The 17618-nt window shown below is 34.4% G+C and overlaps 1 long non-coding RNA gene across 1 annotated transcript in view; it reads left to right on the top strand.

Moving 5' to 3' along the window:
• The window catches only part of LOC124098458 (uncharacterized), a 28830-nt gene extending 18589 nt beyond the window's left edge, over positions 1-10241 (top strand). Inside the window, exon 8 of the long non-coding RNA XR_009227611.1 lies at positions 8654-10241. This is a non-coding gene — a long non-coding RNA (uncharacterized LOC124098458). The remainder of the gene's footprint in view (positions 1-8653) is intronic.
• Positions 10242-17618: the final 7377 nt, after the last annotated feature.

The following is a 17618-nucleotide window of genomic DNA, read 5'->3' as shown; positions in this document are numbered from 1 at the left end:
GGATGTGCTGTTTTATTGCTGTTTTCCACATGTGGTGGTAACCTATTCAGAGAGATTAAGGATCATGTTTACTTTCACACAGTATTAGGTGGTGCTCTGATTCAAATCAAGGTATCTCACCTCACTCCTAGCCCTGGCACCTCTGCCTCCTTTTGTGAGGGTTCTGTAAGAATTGAACCTTTGACTTATGTAAGTAAAGGGAAACGGACCTAAACATTCAAATCATTTTACCAATTTGGTTTCTAATGAGTGTGTAGACCAGGTGAGCAGCCACACTAATTTATTTGGATAAGCTGGGAAAACAATAAAAAGTATTGTGCACTAAAACTGTAGGCATTGAGAAAAGCTCACTTAAACTGAGCATTAGAAATGACAGCCTTCAGAGTCTTTATTAAGGAAAAACAATGATGAGATCTATTTGCTCTCAGGAAGAGGAGAGAATCCCACCACACGAAAAGAAAAGATGCTTATCTAGTTAAGACTTTTTAATACCCAAACTTAATGTAGGAAGGCTCAAAGAAATAGATAATTGGAGCATTTCATTATAAAAATAGGTATTTAAAATAATATTCCTGAAAATGGGGTTGGATTATTTAAATTTGCTAAGAGGAAAATGAACTTTTTCTTTAATCTCCTTATGTTCATTTTTTCATCAATAAATTCAAAAGAAAAACAAGGCCATGACAATGATGCTTAGAAAATCCAGCAAATGCTACAAGTTATTTTACATCATGCTGCTAGAGATACACTCCATATTCTGGTACGTTACTTTTCTTGTGCCTCAGTTTCTCAGTCTTACTAGCATGAGGTTGTTTAAAATCTACAACATGCTGAATATGACTTTGAAGCACCTTGTAAAAGAGCCATTTGTAAGGAGTCCTACCCATCTGCACAAACGTCTCTCCAACCATCTGCAAAAAGAAGTGGTGAAAAGAGAAAGCCACTGAGTTTTGATCTCTGATTTAGTCAGCTTTTTTGCAGCTCTGACTAAAAGACCCAACCAAGAACAATTTTAGAGGAAGAAAAGTTTATTTAGAGACTCGTGGTTTTAGAGGTCTCAGTCCATAGGCAGCCAGCTCTATTCCTTGGGGCTCATGGTTAGGCAGAATATCATGACAGAAGAATGTGATAGAGGGAAGCTGCTCACATGATGATTGGAAAGCAGACAGAGAAAGACTAAGTACAGTTCACCAAATACACATACCCCAAAGATTCGATCACAATGACCTACCTCTTCCAGCCACATGGTACCCATCTTCAGTTATCACTCAGTCAGTCACAGTAGGGGATTAATTCACTGATTGGGTTAAGACTCTCATAACCCCATCATTTCTCCTCTAAACCTTGTATTGTCTCACACATGGACTTTTGGGGTATACCTAATATAGAACCATAACAATCTCTTATAAGGGCACTGTTGGTAAGCTTGGTAACTTATTAATAAGGAATAAGTTATTACTTTGAAGATGTTCTGGGTGACTTCAAAAATACTTTTGTGAGGCATATTAGAACTACCCCAGATAGTAAAATAAGAAAGCCAAATGAGTATGAAAGTGAGTGAAATCAAACATCCCCAAGTCTCCCAGCCTCCTTTCCAAAATCTCCAATTCCTTCTAGATTCTAGTCTTCATCCCAATTGCTATGAGAAGTCCAGTGTACTAATATATTGCTGTGGATTCTCAAAGCAGAATAGAATGGGAATCTGGAACAAAAGTGAAGTATCCTTTGACCTCTCCCTTTAAACTGCTGCCCCTGATTCATTCTTTGAAGATGGCAGCTCCCTGTTAGCCTTCTCTGGCTGCCATCGCCTACCCTTACTCTTTTCTCTCACCATGGCCTTCATCTTCTCCCCTATTGCCCATATGAACACAAGATATTATATTGAATAATTTAACAGAACATTTAATGATGGAAGAGGTCATCTTTTTTGCTGCTGTAACCAAAGGACCTGACAAGAACAATTTTAGAGGATAAAAGCTATTTGGGGGCTCATAGTTTCAGAGGTCATAGTCCATAAACAGCCTGCTCCATTCCTGGGGCTTCAAGATGGGGAAGAACATCATGGCAGAGGGAAGCAGTTGGGAACATGGTGCCAGGAAGCATAGAGAGAAACTCCACTTGGCAGGGATAAAATATATACCCAAAAAGGCAGGGTCCCAGTGACCCACCTCCTCCAGCCACATCCTACCTTTTTCTCATGAGAATTTCTTTTTCTTTTTCCCAGGCTCAGTGACAACCAAAGAAAGAACACAAATTTTTGATTTTTTTTTTTTCTTTTTCTTTTTTGGTACTGGGGATGTTTTTTGGTTCAGTGGAACCCAGAGGTGCTTTACCACTGAACCATGTCCCAAATCCTTTTTATTTAGAGCCTCATTTAGTTGCTAAGGCTAGCCTCAAACTTGGGATCCTCCTGCCTCACCTTCCTGAGTCACAGGGATTACAGGTGTGTGCCATCACACCTGATTTAAAATGTGGTATTCTTCTTTTATTTTGTTTGGCATTTAAAAAAAATTATTAATTTATTCCAATTAGTCATATATGACAGCAGAATACATTTCAATTCAAAGTACACATATAGAGCACAATTTTTCATGCCTAGCACAAACTAGAGTCACACCATTCATGTCTTCCTTCATACATGTCCATCTCATTCCACCTTCTTTCCTACCCCACTGCCCCCTTCCTTCCCCTGCCTCCCCTTTTCCCTATCTAAAGTTCTTCCACTCCTCCCATGCTCCCCCCACACCATCCTCATTGTGGATGAGCATCCTCATAGCAGAGAAAATATTCGGCATTTGTTTTTTGGGGATTGGCTTACTTCACTTAGCATAATATTCTTCAACTCCATCCATTTACCCACAAATGCCATGATTTTATTCTCTTTTAATGCTAATATTCCATTGTGTATATATACCACAGTTTCTTTATCCATTCATCTACTGAAGGGCATCTAGGTTGGTTCCATAATTTAGCTTTTTTTTTGTTTATGAATGGTGCTGCTATAAACATTGATGTGGCTGTATCACTGTAGTATACTGTTTTTAAGTCTTTTGAGTATAGACCAAGGAGTGGGATAGCTGGGTCAAATGGTGGTTCTATTCCAAGTTTTCCAAGGAATCTCCATACTGCTTTCCAGATTGGTTGTACCAATTTGCAGTCCCACCAGCAATGTCTGAGTGTGCCTTTCTCCCCATATCCTCACCAATACTTATTGTTGTTTGTATTCAAAGTAGCTGCCATTCTGACTGGAGTGAGATGAAATCTTAGAGTGAATTTGATTTACCTTTCTCTAATTGCTAATGATGTTGAACATTTTTTTTCATATATTTGTTGATTGATTGTATATCATTCTCTGAGAAGTGTCTGTTCAGTTGCTTGGGCCATTTATTAATTGCCTTATTTTTTTTTTTTGATGTTAAGATTTTTTAGTTCTTTATACATCCTAGAGATTAGTGCTCTATCTGACATGGGTGTGGCAAAAAATTTCTCCCAAAATATAGGATCTCTTTTCACTTTATTGATAGTTTATTTTGCTGAGAAGAACCTTCTGAGTTTAAATCAATCCCATTTTTTGATTCTTGATTTTATTTCTTGAGCTATAGGAGTCTTATTAAGGAAGTTAGGGCCTAATCCAACATGATGGAGATTTGGGTCTATTTTTCTTCTATTAGGTGTAGGGTCTCTGGTTTAATTCCTAGGTACTTGATCAACTTGAGTTGAGTTTTGTGCATGGTAAGAGATAGGGACTTAATTTCATTTTGTTCATATTGATTTCCAGTTTTCCCAGTACAATTTGTTGAAGAGGCCATCCTTTCTCCAATATATGTTTTTGGCATCTTTGTCTAATATAAGATAACTGTATTTAGGTTGGCTTTTATCTTTGTCCTCTATTCTGTACCATTGTTCTACAAGTCTATTTTGGTGCCAATACCATGCCGTTTTTGTTACTATTGCTCTACAGTATAGTTTAATGTCTGGTATAGTGATGCTACCTGCTTCACTCTTCTTGCTAAGGATTATTTTAGCTATTCTGGGTCTCTTATTTTCACAGATAAATTTCATTACTGTTTTTTCTATTTCTACGAGGAATGTCATTTTGATTGGGATTTTGATTGGAATTGCATTAAATCTGTATAGCGCTTTTGGCAGTATGGTCATTTTGACAATATTAATTCTGCCTATCCAAGAACAAGGGAGATCTTTCCATCTTCTAAGGTTTTCTTTAATTTCTTTCTTTAGTGTTCTATAATTTTCATCGTAGGGATCTTTCACCTCTTTTGTTAACTTGATTTCCAAGTTGTTTTTTCTTTCCTTTTTTTTTTTTTTGAGGATATTGTAAATGGGGTAATTTTACTAGTTTCTCTTTCAGAGGATTTGTCACTGGGTGTACAGAAATGCCTTTGATTTATGGGCATTGATTTTATATCCTGCTAGTTTGCTGAATTCATTTATTAATTCTACAAGTTTTCTGGTGGAATTTTTTTTGGATTTTCTAGGTATAGAATCAAATTGTTGGCAAATGGTGATAATTTGAATTCTTCTTTTTCTACCCATATCCATTTAATTTCTTTCATCTATCTAATTTCTCTGGCTCAAGTTTCAAGAACTATGTTAAATAGTGGTGAAAGAGGGCATCCCCGTCTTATTCCAGTTTTTAGAGAGAATGCTTTCAATTTTTCTCCATTTAGAATGATATTGCCCTGGGGTTTAGCATAGATAGCTTTTACAATGTTGAAATATGTTTGTGTTATCCCTAGTTTTTCTAGTGTTTTGAACATGAAGCAGTGCTGTATTTTGTCAAATGCTTTCTCTGCATCTATTGAGATGATCATATGATTTTTATCTTTGATTCTATTGATGTAATGAATTACATTTATTGATTTCTGAATATTGAACCAAACTTTCATTCCTAGGATGAACCCTACTTGATCATGGTGCACTATCTTTTTGATATGATTCTGTATTTGATTTGCCAGAATTTTATTGAGAATTGTTTTTCATCTATGTTCATTGGAGACATTGGTCTGAAGGTTTCTTTTTAAATGTGGCTTTCTCTGGTTTTGGAATCAGGGTGATATTGGCCTCATAGAATGAGTTTAGAAGTGTTCCCTCTTTTTCTATTTCATTAAAGAGTTTGAAGAGTATTGGTATTAGTTCCTCTTTAAAGGTCGTGTAGAACTCAGCTGTGGTATCCATCCAGTCATGGGCTTTACTTGGTTGGTAGGCTTCTGATGGCATCTTCTATTTCATTGCTTGAAATTGATGTGTTTAAATTATGTATATCATCCTGATTCAGTTTGGGCAAATCATATGACTCTAGAAATTTGGATATTTTCTATTTTATTATACTACAAATTTTCAAAATAATTTTAATTATCTTTTGTATTTCTGTAGTGTCTGTCCTGATATTTCCTTTCTCATCACATATGTTAGCAATTTTGGGTTTTCTCTCTCCTTCTCTTTATTAGCATGGCTAAGGATTTATCAATTTTATTTGTTTTTTTCAAAGAACCAACTTTTTGTTTTGTCGATTTTTTCAATTGTTTCTTTTGTTTCCATTTCATTGATCTCAGCCCTGATTTTAATTATTTCCTGTTTTCTGCTGCTTTTGGTGTTGATTTGTTCTTCTTTTTCTAGGGCTTTGATATATAATGTTAGGTCATTTATTTATTGACTTTTTCTTCTTTGAAGGAATGAGCTCCATGAAATGAACTTTCCTCTTAGTACTGTTTTCATAGTGTCCCAGAGATTTCAGTATGTTGCATCAGTGTTCTCACTTACCTCTAAGATTTTTTTGATCTTCTTATTGTTGTGTTTTGCAACCCATTTTTCATTCAATAGCATATTATTTAGTTTTCAGGTGTTGGACTAACTTCTATTTTTTAATTTTATCATTGATTTCTAACTTCATTTCATTATTATCTGATAGAATGCAGGGCAGTATCTCTACTTTCTGTATTTGCTAAGAGTTGCTTTGTGGCATAATACAAGGTATTTTACAGAAAGACCCATGTGCTGCTGAGAAGAAAGTGTATTCACTCATTGATGGATGAAATATTCTACATATGTCCATTAAGTCTAAGTTATTGATTGTATTATTGAGTTCTATAGTTTCTTTGTTTAGTTTTTATTTGGAATATCTATCTAGTGGTGAAGGAGGTGTATTAAAGTCACCCAGAATTATTGCCTTGTGGTCTATTTGACTCTTGAACTTGAGAAGTGTTTGATGAACATAAATGCTCCATTGTTTGGGGCATATATATTTATAATTGTTATGTCTTTTGATTCATGGTTCCCTTAAGCAGTATGAAATATCCTTCTTTATTCTTTTTGATTAACTTTGGCTTGAAGTCTAGTTTATTTAATATGAGGATGGAAACTGGTGCTTGTTTCAGAAATCCACGTGAGTGGTATGTTTTTTCCCAATCTTTCAACTTTAGTCTGTGGATGTTTTTTCCTATGAGATGAGTCTCTTGAAGGCAGCATATTGTTGGGTCTTTTTTTTTTAATCCAATCTGCCAGTGTATGTCTTTTGATTGGTCAGTTTAGGAAATTAACATTCAAGTTTATTATTGAGATGTGACTTGTATCCTGGTCATATTTGTTTATTTTGGTATTTAACTTGACTTGGTTTCTTCTTTGGTTGGTTTTTACTTTAGTGTAATGCCTCCCTTTGCTGATTTTCATTGTTGTTTTTCATTTCATCCTCTTGGAATATTTTGCTGAGGATGTTCTGTAGTGCAGGCTTTCTAAATGTAAATTCTTTTAACTTTTGTTTATCATGGAAGATTTTTATTCTATCATCAAATATAAAGCTTAATTTTTCTGGATATAAGATTCTTGATTGACATCTATTTTCTTTCAGAGCTTGATATACATTGTTCCAGGACCTTCTAGCTTTCAGGGTCTTGGTTGAAAAGTCTGCACATATTCTAATCAGTTTCTCCCTATATGTTATCTGATTCCTTTCTCTTGTGGCTTTTAGAATTCTCTCCTTAGTCTGTATGTTAGGCATTTTCATTATAATGTGATTTGGTGTGGATCTGTTGTGATTTTTTACATTTGTTGTCCTGTAAGCCTTTTGTATTTGATTTTCCAATTTATTCTTCATTTTTGGAAAACTTTATGATATTATATCATTGAATAGATTGTTCATTCCTTTGGTTTGGAACTCTATGCCTTTCTCCATCCCAATAATTCTTAAATTTGGTCTTTTTATGTTATCCCATAATATGTGAATATACTGCTCATGGTTTCACATCTTCACTATGTGCTCAACATTCTTTTTAAGATTATATATTTTGTCTTCATTATCTGAGGTCCTGTCTTCTGAGTGATATAATCTGTTGGTGATGCTTACTATTAAGCTAATTTGGTTTATTGTTTCTTTCGTTTCAAGGATTTTTGTTTGTTTCAGAATCTCTGTCTTCTCATTGAAGTAAACTTTTGCTTCCTGTATTTGCTTATCTAATCTTTATCAAAATGACCTTTTGCTGCCTGTATTTGCTCTCTTATATCATCTTTTAATTCACAGAACATTTTCAGTATGTAATCTTGAACAACTCCTTTGTCATTTCTTCTGTTGTGCTGGCTATGGATTCTAATAATGTAATGATTTGGTTTGTTGGGGGCACTTTCTTCACTTTTTCATGTTATTTGTGTTTCTTCCCTTCTAGCACTGAGTATCCAAGGCATTACAGTTTTTACCCTATAGGCTTATAGTGTCCCTGCAGGTTTCCAATCTTCTCCTTTAAGGGGGAGAACAATGTGAACAGAACCCAATACAAACAATGTACAACCTTAAGCCAAATAGTTGCTATTAAGATGTTCACTGTTTTGTCACAATATATAGAAATTGTAAGTTCAATTATTATCTATAATATGAACAGTATGTTTGCAAAAGGGTCTGTAGCTTTTGATAGTGGACAAAGAACTGGGGGTGAGGTGTAGGATGAGATGTTGAGTAGGTAGGAGGTGAGGATATAGAGTTATTAGATCTTAGAAAATGTGAAAGAGGAATCTAAATATCTAGCAGGAGAAGAGAGAGAAAGTGATTTGGGGGAGACAAGTAAGTGGCAATACAGTAGAGTCCAAAAACCAAACAAACATAAATATTAAGAAAAGTAGAAATGTAAAAATAGGAGATAAAAGAATATAGAATACCAACCTAATATACTATTCAGACATCCCAGTGCTCAGTATCCTAATTCATGAAAAGTACTTGGTTTCACAAATGTTGGGGGATGTGAGGGCAAGAGAAGAGGAGAGAGAGAGAGAGAGAGAGAGAGAGAGAGAGAGAGAGAATATCTTGAAGGAAGATACAAGGATTGTTTTTGTTAGAGATCAGTATCTTTCCTTCTCATCCAATAGGTGGGGTTGTTAGTTGTTTGCTGGTATCTCCACCTTTAGGATGGTGAAGGTTATTAGGGTGGGAGGATTGGTCTGGGGTGCAAGGTGCCTGAAAGTAGGGTATGGCACCAGCCAGTCCCCAATGGGAGATTGAACCCCAAGGATCTCCTTTGGGTCCAATTCGTGTGATGTGGGCACCTGGTCTTATCTCCTTATATCACCTGTAGACCTCACAATTCTTAGTCTCTAATTTAGTCTCTGAACTATGCCTCACTCACCCTCTCCCTTTCTACTTCCCAATCAGGAACCTTTCTTTCCAGACGTCTTGTGGTCTGTCCTCTGGGAACTGTGCACCTGTTGGAGAGAGCTGTTTTATATTGGGCAGTCCAGGACCTGGTTTTTCAAGCTATCCACCAGCCATGTAGCTGCACTGTGCCTGGTTAGTGGCTGCTGAAGACAGGGGGGAGTTGAGGACTTTCTGTACCTTGATATCACTTCTAAGCTCCAGCTGGTGTTCCAAGCTGGGAGTTGCCCCAACTAAAGATGGCAATGAAGGTGTCCCAAGATGGAGGTGACTGCTTTCAGCAATGGGATGTCAGTTCAGGTGGGGACTGGCAGTGGTTTTGAGCAGCATGTTCAGAGATATACTGTTGTGTGCAGTATTATGACTGGTGGCTATCACCAGACCCAGTGCATTGCCCCAGGTGCAGGCTACTGTATGTAGTGGACTGTGGCAGTGGTTGCAGTGCCCCAAGATGGAGGCAACTGGAGGAGCCTCACATTGGCAGATGGGGGTCCACACGGAAGTGGTGGCTGGAGTTCCTGAGCATGGGCTGTGGCCAGGTGTCCCAGGTGAGAGCAGTGGCTGGGATTCCTGTGCTGTGGACAGCCAGGAGTCCTGAGCGGATGCTCATGCCAGTAGTCCTACTCAGGTACCTGGAGGACCTGAATGGACAAGTGGCCAGGAGTCCTGAACTGACACCAAGGCCTAGAGACCTGTGTTGCATAGTAGCCATGATTCCTGCACAGGAGCAGCTGTCAAGGGTTCTCTAAACAGAGAAACAGTATTCCCACTACTTAAATCCCAGGTCCCAGAGCACCCAGAATATAGCCTCACTGTAGCCCCCCATCTTGGATCACCTCAATAAAATGTGGTATTCTTGAAATTGTCAAAAATTAAATTCTTAGCCAGACTCCATCTCCATTAATGTTTGCAAATGGAATAGTGGAGGGTACTAAGTAGTGGGCTCATGCTCATATTAAAATTTATATTCTCAGGCTGGGGTTGTGGCTCAATGGTAGATCCCTTGCCTAGCATGGGTGAGACATAGGTTGTGATCCTCATCACCACATATAAATAAATAAAACAAAGGTATTGTGTCCATCTACAACTAATTTTTTTGATTTTATATTCCCTCACTTTATGCATAGTTTAGTTTTTTTTTAACCTTAGAGTATGGAAATGCTTGAGAATTCTGGAGCAACTCTCCATACACACGTGTGTGATCTCACATACACATACACAAGTATCCTACAGTGGGAAAAAATCTTCCTTCTAGAGGAAAAAGCATAGGACTTTGGAAAAGATACATCTGGATTCAAACCCTGACCTTCTCACTTGCTAACTATGTTCATACTCTTAATGTCACTGAATCTCAGGGCTAACAATACTGTTCTCGTTCTGTTATTTTGAGGATTATGGAGACATGTATATTAAGTAACTTTCCTAAAGGATTTACACAATAAATACTTGTCATTTCTCTCCTGGAGGAAAAGGGGAGCCCACTGATACCTGTAGTGCCATCACTAATACTTTCTCCATGGCTCTAGTGACATTTAATCTGATAATATCTTAGAAAGCACTTGACCTTTTAATAGAAAACAATTCTAAATGTGTGGCATATTTGTATTATTTTAAAGGTGATGTCCTTTCATTCTTATTTTTGTTTGTCTCAGAGTTCCTTTCATCAAACCCATTGTAAAACATTATCAGAAATTTCTTGGTGATCCTAGACCTTGCTTTGGAAAACAGTCTGCCTGATTTCACTGAATGAATGTCAGTTTCAAACCTGAAGTTTACACATATGCATAAACATAAATCTGAACATCTTTGTACTGTGTGGTCACCAAACTAGAACCTGTTTCACTTAGGCCAAACTACCAAATCCCACCAGACAAGTACAAATTTAGGCATTTTCTAAAACATCTACAGAAAGAATGAGGATACCTCACGACCTCATGACCTCTAATACAATGCATTCACTCTGAAAAGACCTACTGGCTTGGTTTGGGGCTGGGCTTTGCCAAAGAATGTTGTTGCAGAGGCTGCTTTTGTATACTTTTCAAGTCATCCACGCTTTACCTTAGCCCAAAATTATCATCTGAATATGCCAACTAGAATGATCCAAAAATTCAATAAATAGAATACAAGCACTAAAGGTATTTAATATCAAATATAAAACACATGAAGCTGATACTGACATTTTAGTTGAACAAAGAATTCTACTTAAAACTTCAAGAGGAACTGGTCATAAACATATAACACACATACATACCAGGAACTGTCTGCAGCAATTTAAAAAAGGAGAAATATAAAAGGTAATTCAGAAAAATGTTTAAAACATGTTAATGAAAAAAATCAAATGCAAATTATTGCATGTAATACTCTAACATAAATTTTCTAAAAGAAGATAGATATATAAATTAAAAGAGAGAATTTTATAATATTTGAAGTTTTTTTTTTTTGCCAGAATTAAAATTTCTCAGAATTGAGCTATTATAGTTTCAGATATTTGTTACACTAAAAATCAATGGAATTTTCCATTCTGGAAACTAAGAAAAATAAGAATAAGAAGTCAGACATTTGTGAACATGATCAGTTCAGTAACACTCAAAAATTATTCGCATAAAATTAACATAAGGCAAAGCCCTTTTAGAATTAAAAAAAAAAAGAGAAATCTCAAGAACTTAGGTTTAAATTATATATTTCTTACAAATATCACCAAACTACCAAAAAAACAAATTGTAATTATGTATCCCAATTTACATATTTAACATTTTCCAGTGGTGAAATCACAGTTTTGGTGTTGTCAATAACTTTATACTGCAAACAAACTTTTTTTGACACTCCAAATAAAGATTAAAATGTTCTACTCACTCTTCTGCAATCTGAGAAGAAAGGATTGCCACTTGCCAATAGAAACAGTAGAAAAATCATCAGTAAAAAGCATCAAGTTTAAAGTAATATTTTCTTAAAAAAGAAAGTATTAAGAGAGTAAGAGAATTAACTCTACTTCTAGTCAAGAAGAGACCATATTTAAGAGAAATTACAAAAACTGAAATTACAAAAACAAAACAAAATGACATAGTATATGTATTATGGTTTTCATGATACTGGCCATCAGGTAGTAAGGGACACTGATTCCAGAGAAATAAAATATAAACTAGGTGGCCATATGCTTGTCCTAGATATATTGGCTGAAGATAATTTCCAGGCCACAAAACAGAAAGGGAGAACTTCTGCAAAACTCTGTGTACTCCCAGGGAGAGGAGTAAGAGTCTGAGGTTGGCTGGAACTGCAGGAGAGTGCTAGCGAAGAAAATGCTGAGCAGAAAGAGAATCCTAAGACCTGCAGAGGGTCCTCCTCAAGTATTGATCAACACCTGCATATGAAGAAACTGAGTCCAAAGCCATCCAGAGGGATTAAAGGGACTCTGGCATAAGGTCTTTAGAATAGTGCTTGTTACCACCAGACAGATTTAAGAACTTCATAATCCATGGGACATTAATAGAGTTCACAGAATTGTTTTGTCTCAAGGTGAGAAACAAACAGCCCTAGACTAAATGTTTGCTGGTTATTGTTACAAATCTTTTTAAAGACATAGACTGACAGATTGGATTTTTTTTTAAAAAAGTCCCAACAACATGTTGCCTTCAAGAGACTCATCTCACAGGAAAGACATCCACAGACCGAAGGTGAAAGGGTGGGAAAAAAGTACCACTCACATGGACCACATAAACAAGCAGGGGTTTCCATGCTTATATCAGATAAAATTTACTTCAAACCAAAGCTAGTGAAAAGGGATAAAGAATGACATTTCCTACAGGGGTTTCCATGCTTATATCAGATAAAACGGACTTCAAACCAAAGCTAGTGAAAAGGGATAAAGAATGACATTTCCTACTCTTTAAAGGATTCATATAACAACAAGACATAACAATTATAAATATCTATGCCCCAAACAATGGGACATCTATGTATGTCAAACAAAACTTTCTCAAATACAAAAACCAAATAGACCACAACACAATAATACTGAGTGACTTTAATACACCTCTCTCACCACTGAATAGATCTTCCAAACAAAAACTAAACAAAGAAACTATAGAACTTAATAATAGAATCAATAATTTGGACTTAACAGACATATATAGAGTATTCCATCAATCAACAAGTGAATATACTTTCTTCTTAGCAGCACAAGATCCTTCTCCAAAATAGACTATATGTTATGCCACAAAGCAAGTCTTAGAAAATACAAGAAAATAGAGATACTACCCTGCATTCTCTCTGACCCTAATAGAACAGAAATCTATGATAAAATTAAAAAGAGAAGCTACTCCAACACCTGGAGACTGAACAATACACTGATGCATGGATAACAGAAGACATCAGGGAGGAGATTAAAAAAATTCTTAGAGGTAAATGAGAACTCTGATACAACTTATCAAAATCTCAGGGACACTATGAAGGTAGTGATAAGAGGAAAGTTCATTGTAATAAGCTAATTCATTAAAATAAGAAAAAGTCAACAAATCTTAAAAGCAATACACAAAAAGATCTTTCTCCAAATAATGTTAACTGTATCCCAAAGTAAATCTCAAGAATAGTGGTAGGAATATACAAATAGCCACTATCAAACAATATATAACCTCACAATGTCTAGCATATAATTAAAGACAACTAATTATGCAAACAGGGATGAAATATTTACCATAATTACAAAAAATATAATTCACTGTCAAAGTTGATAATCAACCATATGTTAGAATTAGGAGTAGAGAATATTAAAACTATATAACTGTATTTCACTTGTGCCAAAAGTTAACTTTGAAAACATGAAAGTTATTAAAACAATCCAAATAAAACTTCTGGGTGAAAATAGTGCCTAAGATGAATTAAATATTCTGGAATTCACAACAAATCAGACATCTCAGAAGAAAAGATTAGTGAACTTAAATACCTCATGGTAGGAACTATCCAAAATGAACAGCACAAGGAAAAAATAACTTAAAAATTAAAAAGAATAGTAGTGAGATGTAGGACAACGTCAAGTGGCCTAACATACATGAAACTGAATTCTCTGAAAGAATGAAGTGAGAGGGCAGAATACACAAAAAATAATAGCTCAACAATTTATGAAGCTAATTAAAAGTATAGTCCCACAGATTCAAGAAGCCCAATGAACTATAAGCAAAAGAAACATGAAAAGAACAACAAAAAGGTATATCATAATCAAATTCCTCAAAACCAGTAATAAAGAGAAAATCTTTAAATATATACATGTAAAATTTAAATAATATGCAAATAGGAACAAAAATAATGATGATAGCAGATTTCTCATAGTAATGAGACAGTGGAGTAACTGGAAAAGTGCTGAAAGGAAAAGGTCAAATTGTTCATCTAGAATTTTGCATCTTGAAAAAACTAGATTTCCAAAGAAAAATATTTTTAGACATACAAAAGCAGAAAGAAATTTAACACCAGTAGGCCTATAGTTTAGCCTAGTACAAGATATGTTTAAAAGAACTACTTTAGGAAGAGTGAAAATAATGCCAGATAGAAATATGGATCTATACTAATGAATAAAGAAGACTGGAAATACAAATATATGGGTAAATATATGTAATATATTTTCTTATTTAAATATCTTTAACAGATAATTTACTATTTATAAAAGAATAATAATAGTCTATAGTATCTATAACATGTATAATAAAATGCATGAAATCAATAGCAAAAAGCATTGAAGGGAAGAAATAAAAGTAATATTAACATAAGGTTCTCATACTATATATTAAATGGAGTAACATTCTTTGAAGGTAGGCTGTGATTACTTAAAGATGCACAAAATAAACACTAAAGCAATACTTAAAATAACAAAACAAAAAATGATAGTTAATATTCTAACAAAGATAAAATATAGGAAATGTAAAATTAATGCAAAAGTGGATGTATAATGTACAAAAGGGGGGACAAAGAACAGAGCACCAGAAAACAAATGGCAAGGAAAAAAAACCCTAAAACAACCATATACATATCACAGTGAATGTAAGTGGTCTAAAAATCCCCACTCAAAAGGCAGAGATTGTCAAACTGGATTAAAAACAAGACACTAATATACACTGCTCACAGGCTCAAAGCTTTTACTTTTATGAAAGAAGAGAAACCATTCATCACTAATCAAAGGAAAGCTGGAATATTTATATGAATACAAGATAGCACACATTTTAGAGAAAAGAATATTACTGAGGACAGAGAAGTCATTACATAATGTCAAGGAGTTTAAGTATAATGGAGGCAAAACAATCCCAATGTTTTTACATATAATAACAGTTTCAAATTATATGAAGAAAACAATAATAGAACCATAAGGAGACATAGACAAATCTACAATTAGATTTAGTTATTTCAATATTCTTCTCTCAAAAATCAGCAGAGAAGTATCCAGAACATCAGCAAGAACACAAAATATTTCAACATTATCAACCAAATTGATATAATTTAAATTGATAAAACACTCCACATAACAATAGAATATACATCCTCCTCAGGGGGAAATGGAATAGTTACCATACTACAATAGTCAACCAAAAAAAACTAAACTCAAAAAATTCAAAGAATTTAAGTTATTCAAATAATGTTCTCTGACCACAAAAGAATTAAATGGGAAATACATAATGGAAAAAGCTTTGGAAAATCCTGAAATATTTATTGGATAAATAACACATTTTAAAATAATTCACAGATTAAAAAAGAATTTTTAAAAATGAAAATACTTTTAGTGAGATTAAAAATGCAAACATAGAATATCAAAATTTGTGGGGTGGAACTAAAGTAATAATTAGATAGGCAATTATAGCACTAAGCACCTATTTTAGAACAGAAAGAGCTTGTATCAAACTCAGTTTTCACGTTAACAAACTAGGGAAAGAAGAGAAAATTAAGAAAAAAGCAAATAGGAAAAAATACAAATAAGAGCAAAAATGAATGAAATGAAAAATATACAAGCAATAAAGAAAATCAGTGAAAACAAAGATAAAAATTCAATAAAATTAATAAAACTCTAGTCAGATTGATTAGGGAAATGAGAAAATATAATTTCCTATATCAGAAATGAAAGATGTGTTTATTACCAGAGATACTAGACACAGTGGAAGCTGAGAGACTATTCTGGACAACTTTTTGTCAAGAAATTTAACAATGCTGATAAAAGAAACAAGCTCCTTGAAAAACACCAACTACAAAACTCACTATGAAAAGTAAATAAAGCTAGATAGTGCTGAATGGGTGTGAACACATAATATTGTGATGAAAACTATCCTCTTCAAATTGAATTCACTAAGTTCACTATAAATTCACTACAATCTTAAAAGATTCTACCAAATTGTTTAAACTGTTTCAAAAAATTCATATGAAAATACAAAGAAGAGAGAATAGCCAGAATAACTTTGAAAAGGAAGAGTGAAGTTCAAATTAAAACCAAGTTAAAATTAAAACCAATGCTGCAATAAAGGCTGGCTCATGAGTGTGCAACCTATGTAGCTGGACAAGACTTCACTTCTAGAAGAGCCCTGATACCAGAAGTTAAGCAGGATTGGGCCTGGTTAGTACTTGCAGGAAAGAAAAGGTCATCAGATCAGTATAGAATCCACAAATGAACCCACACGCATAAAGCAGTGGGGAAACTACACTCTTTTTTTAACCAAGGATGCCGAAAAAGTTGGATATTCATATACAAAATTAATGAACTTTGATCCAGTCTTACACTATATACAAAATTAACACAAATAACCACAATCCTAAAGTAGAACTGAAAACTATAAAACTTCTAGAAGAAAACTTCACAGATAATTCTTTGAACATAAAAGGCATGGTTTATAAAAGAAAAAAAGAAGTGAAGATATCATCAAAACTAACAACTTCCACTCTTCAAAAAAGTGAATGAGAAGACAAAACACAAAATGGAAGAAAATATCTTATAAAGGATTTGTATTTTTATATATGAAGATCTCCCAAAACTCAATTAAGAAAACACAACCCAGTGAAAAATTGGCTAAACATTTGAATAAAATCTTTTCTGAAGGACATGTGCAGATATCAAATCAATATGTAAAAAGATGTTCAGTAACATTAATCATTCAGGAAATGCAAATCAAAACCACTATGAATGGTGAAAATTAAAAAGACTTACCATATGAAGTGGTGGTGAAGTGTGGAGGATTAGGAACTTTCATACTTTTTTTTAGTGTTAAGATAGTACAGCCACTTTGAAAACAAAAATTGCAGTAGTTCTTAAAAAGTTAAAAATATACCCACTCTGTTCTAGCTATTCTACTCCCAGCATGTACACAAGAGAAACGGAAAATCATATGTTCACACAAAGATTTGCACATGAAAATTTTATATTTTGATTCATATTGCCCCCAAACCTAAAAGAACTCAAATCTTCATCAAGTTGTCAATGAATACATCTAGATAATGCATCTAGATAATGTATAAACAGTTCATAATAAAAAGGATAAGCTACTAATACATACAACATGGATGAATCTCAAAAGTATTATGATAAGCAAAAAAAAAAAGTTGGCCACAAAAGACTAATACAAAATTCTAGAAAAGGTAAAATTTACAGTCATAGAAAACAGATTAACAGTTGCTTGGGTGTAGAGCTGGTTATATTAACTGAAAGGGGCATACAGGAGAGTGGGTAATACAATTGTTCTATATGAGGTCACTGATGGTTGTGACTTGACTAGATGTATATATTTGTCAAGATTAATCAAATTACATAATTAAAATTGGTTATTTTTATTTTATGTAAATTATACCTCAACGAATCTGACAGAGTTTTTGTTTGTGTGTGTGTGTGTGTGTGTGTGTGTGTGTGTGTTGCTGGGGATTGAATGCAGGGCCTTGTGCATGTAAGGCAAGCACTCTACTAACCGAGCTATATCCCCAGCCCAAATCTGACAATTTTTAAAAATTA

The sequence above is a fragment of the Marmota monax genome, unplaced genomic scaffold (genome assembly GCF_021218885.2).
Source record: "Marmota monax isolate L192 unplaced genomic scaffold, Marmota_monax_Labrador192_F-V1.1 WCK01_AAM20220418_F8-fsc00117, whole genome shotgun sequence".
Classification (NCBI taxonomy): domain Eukaryota; kingdom Metazoa; phylum Chordata; class Mammalia; order Rodentia; family Sciuridae; genus Marmota; species Marmota monax.
This window is presented reverse-complemented; position numbering and strand designations above follow the sequence as displayed.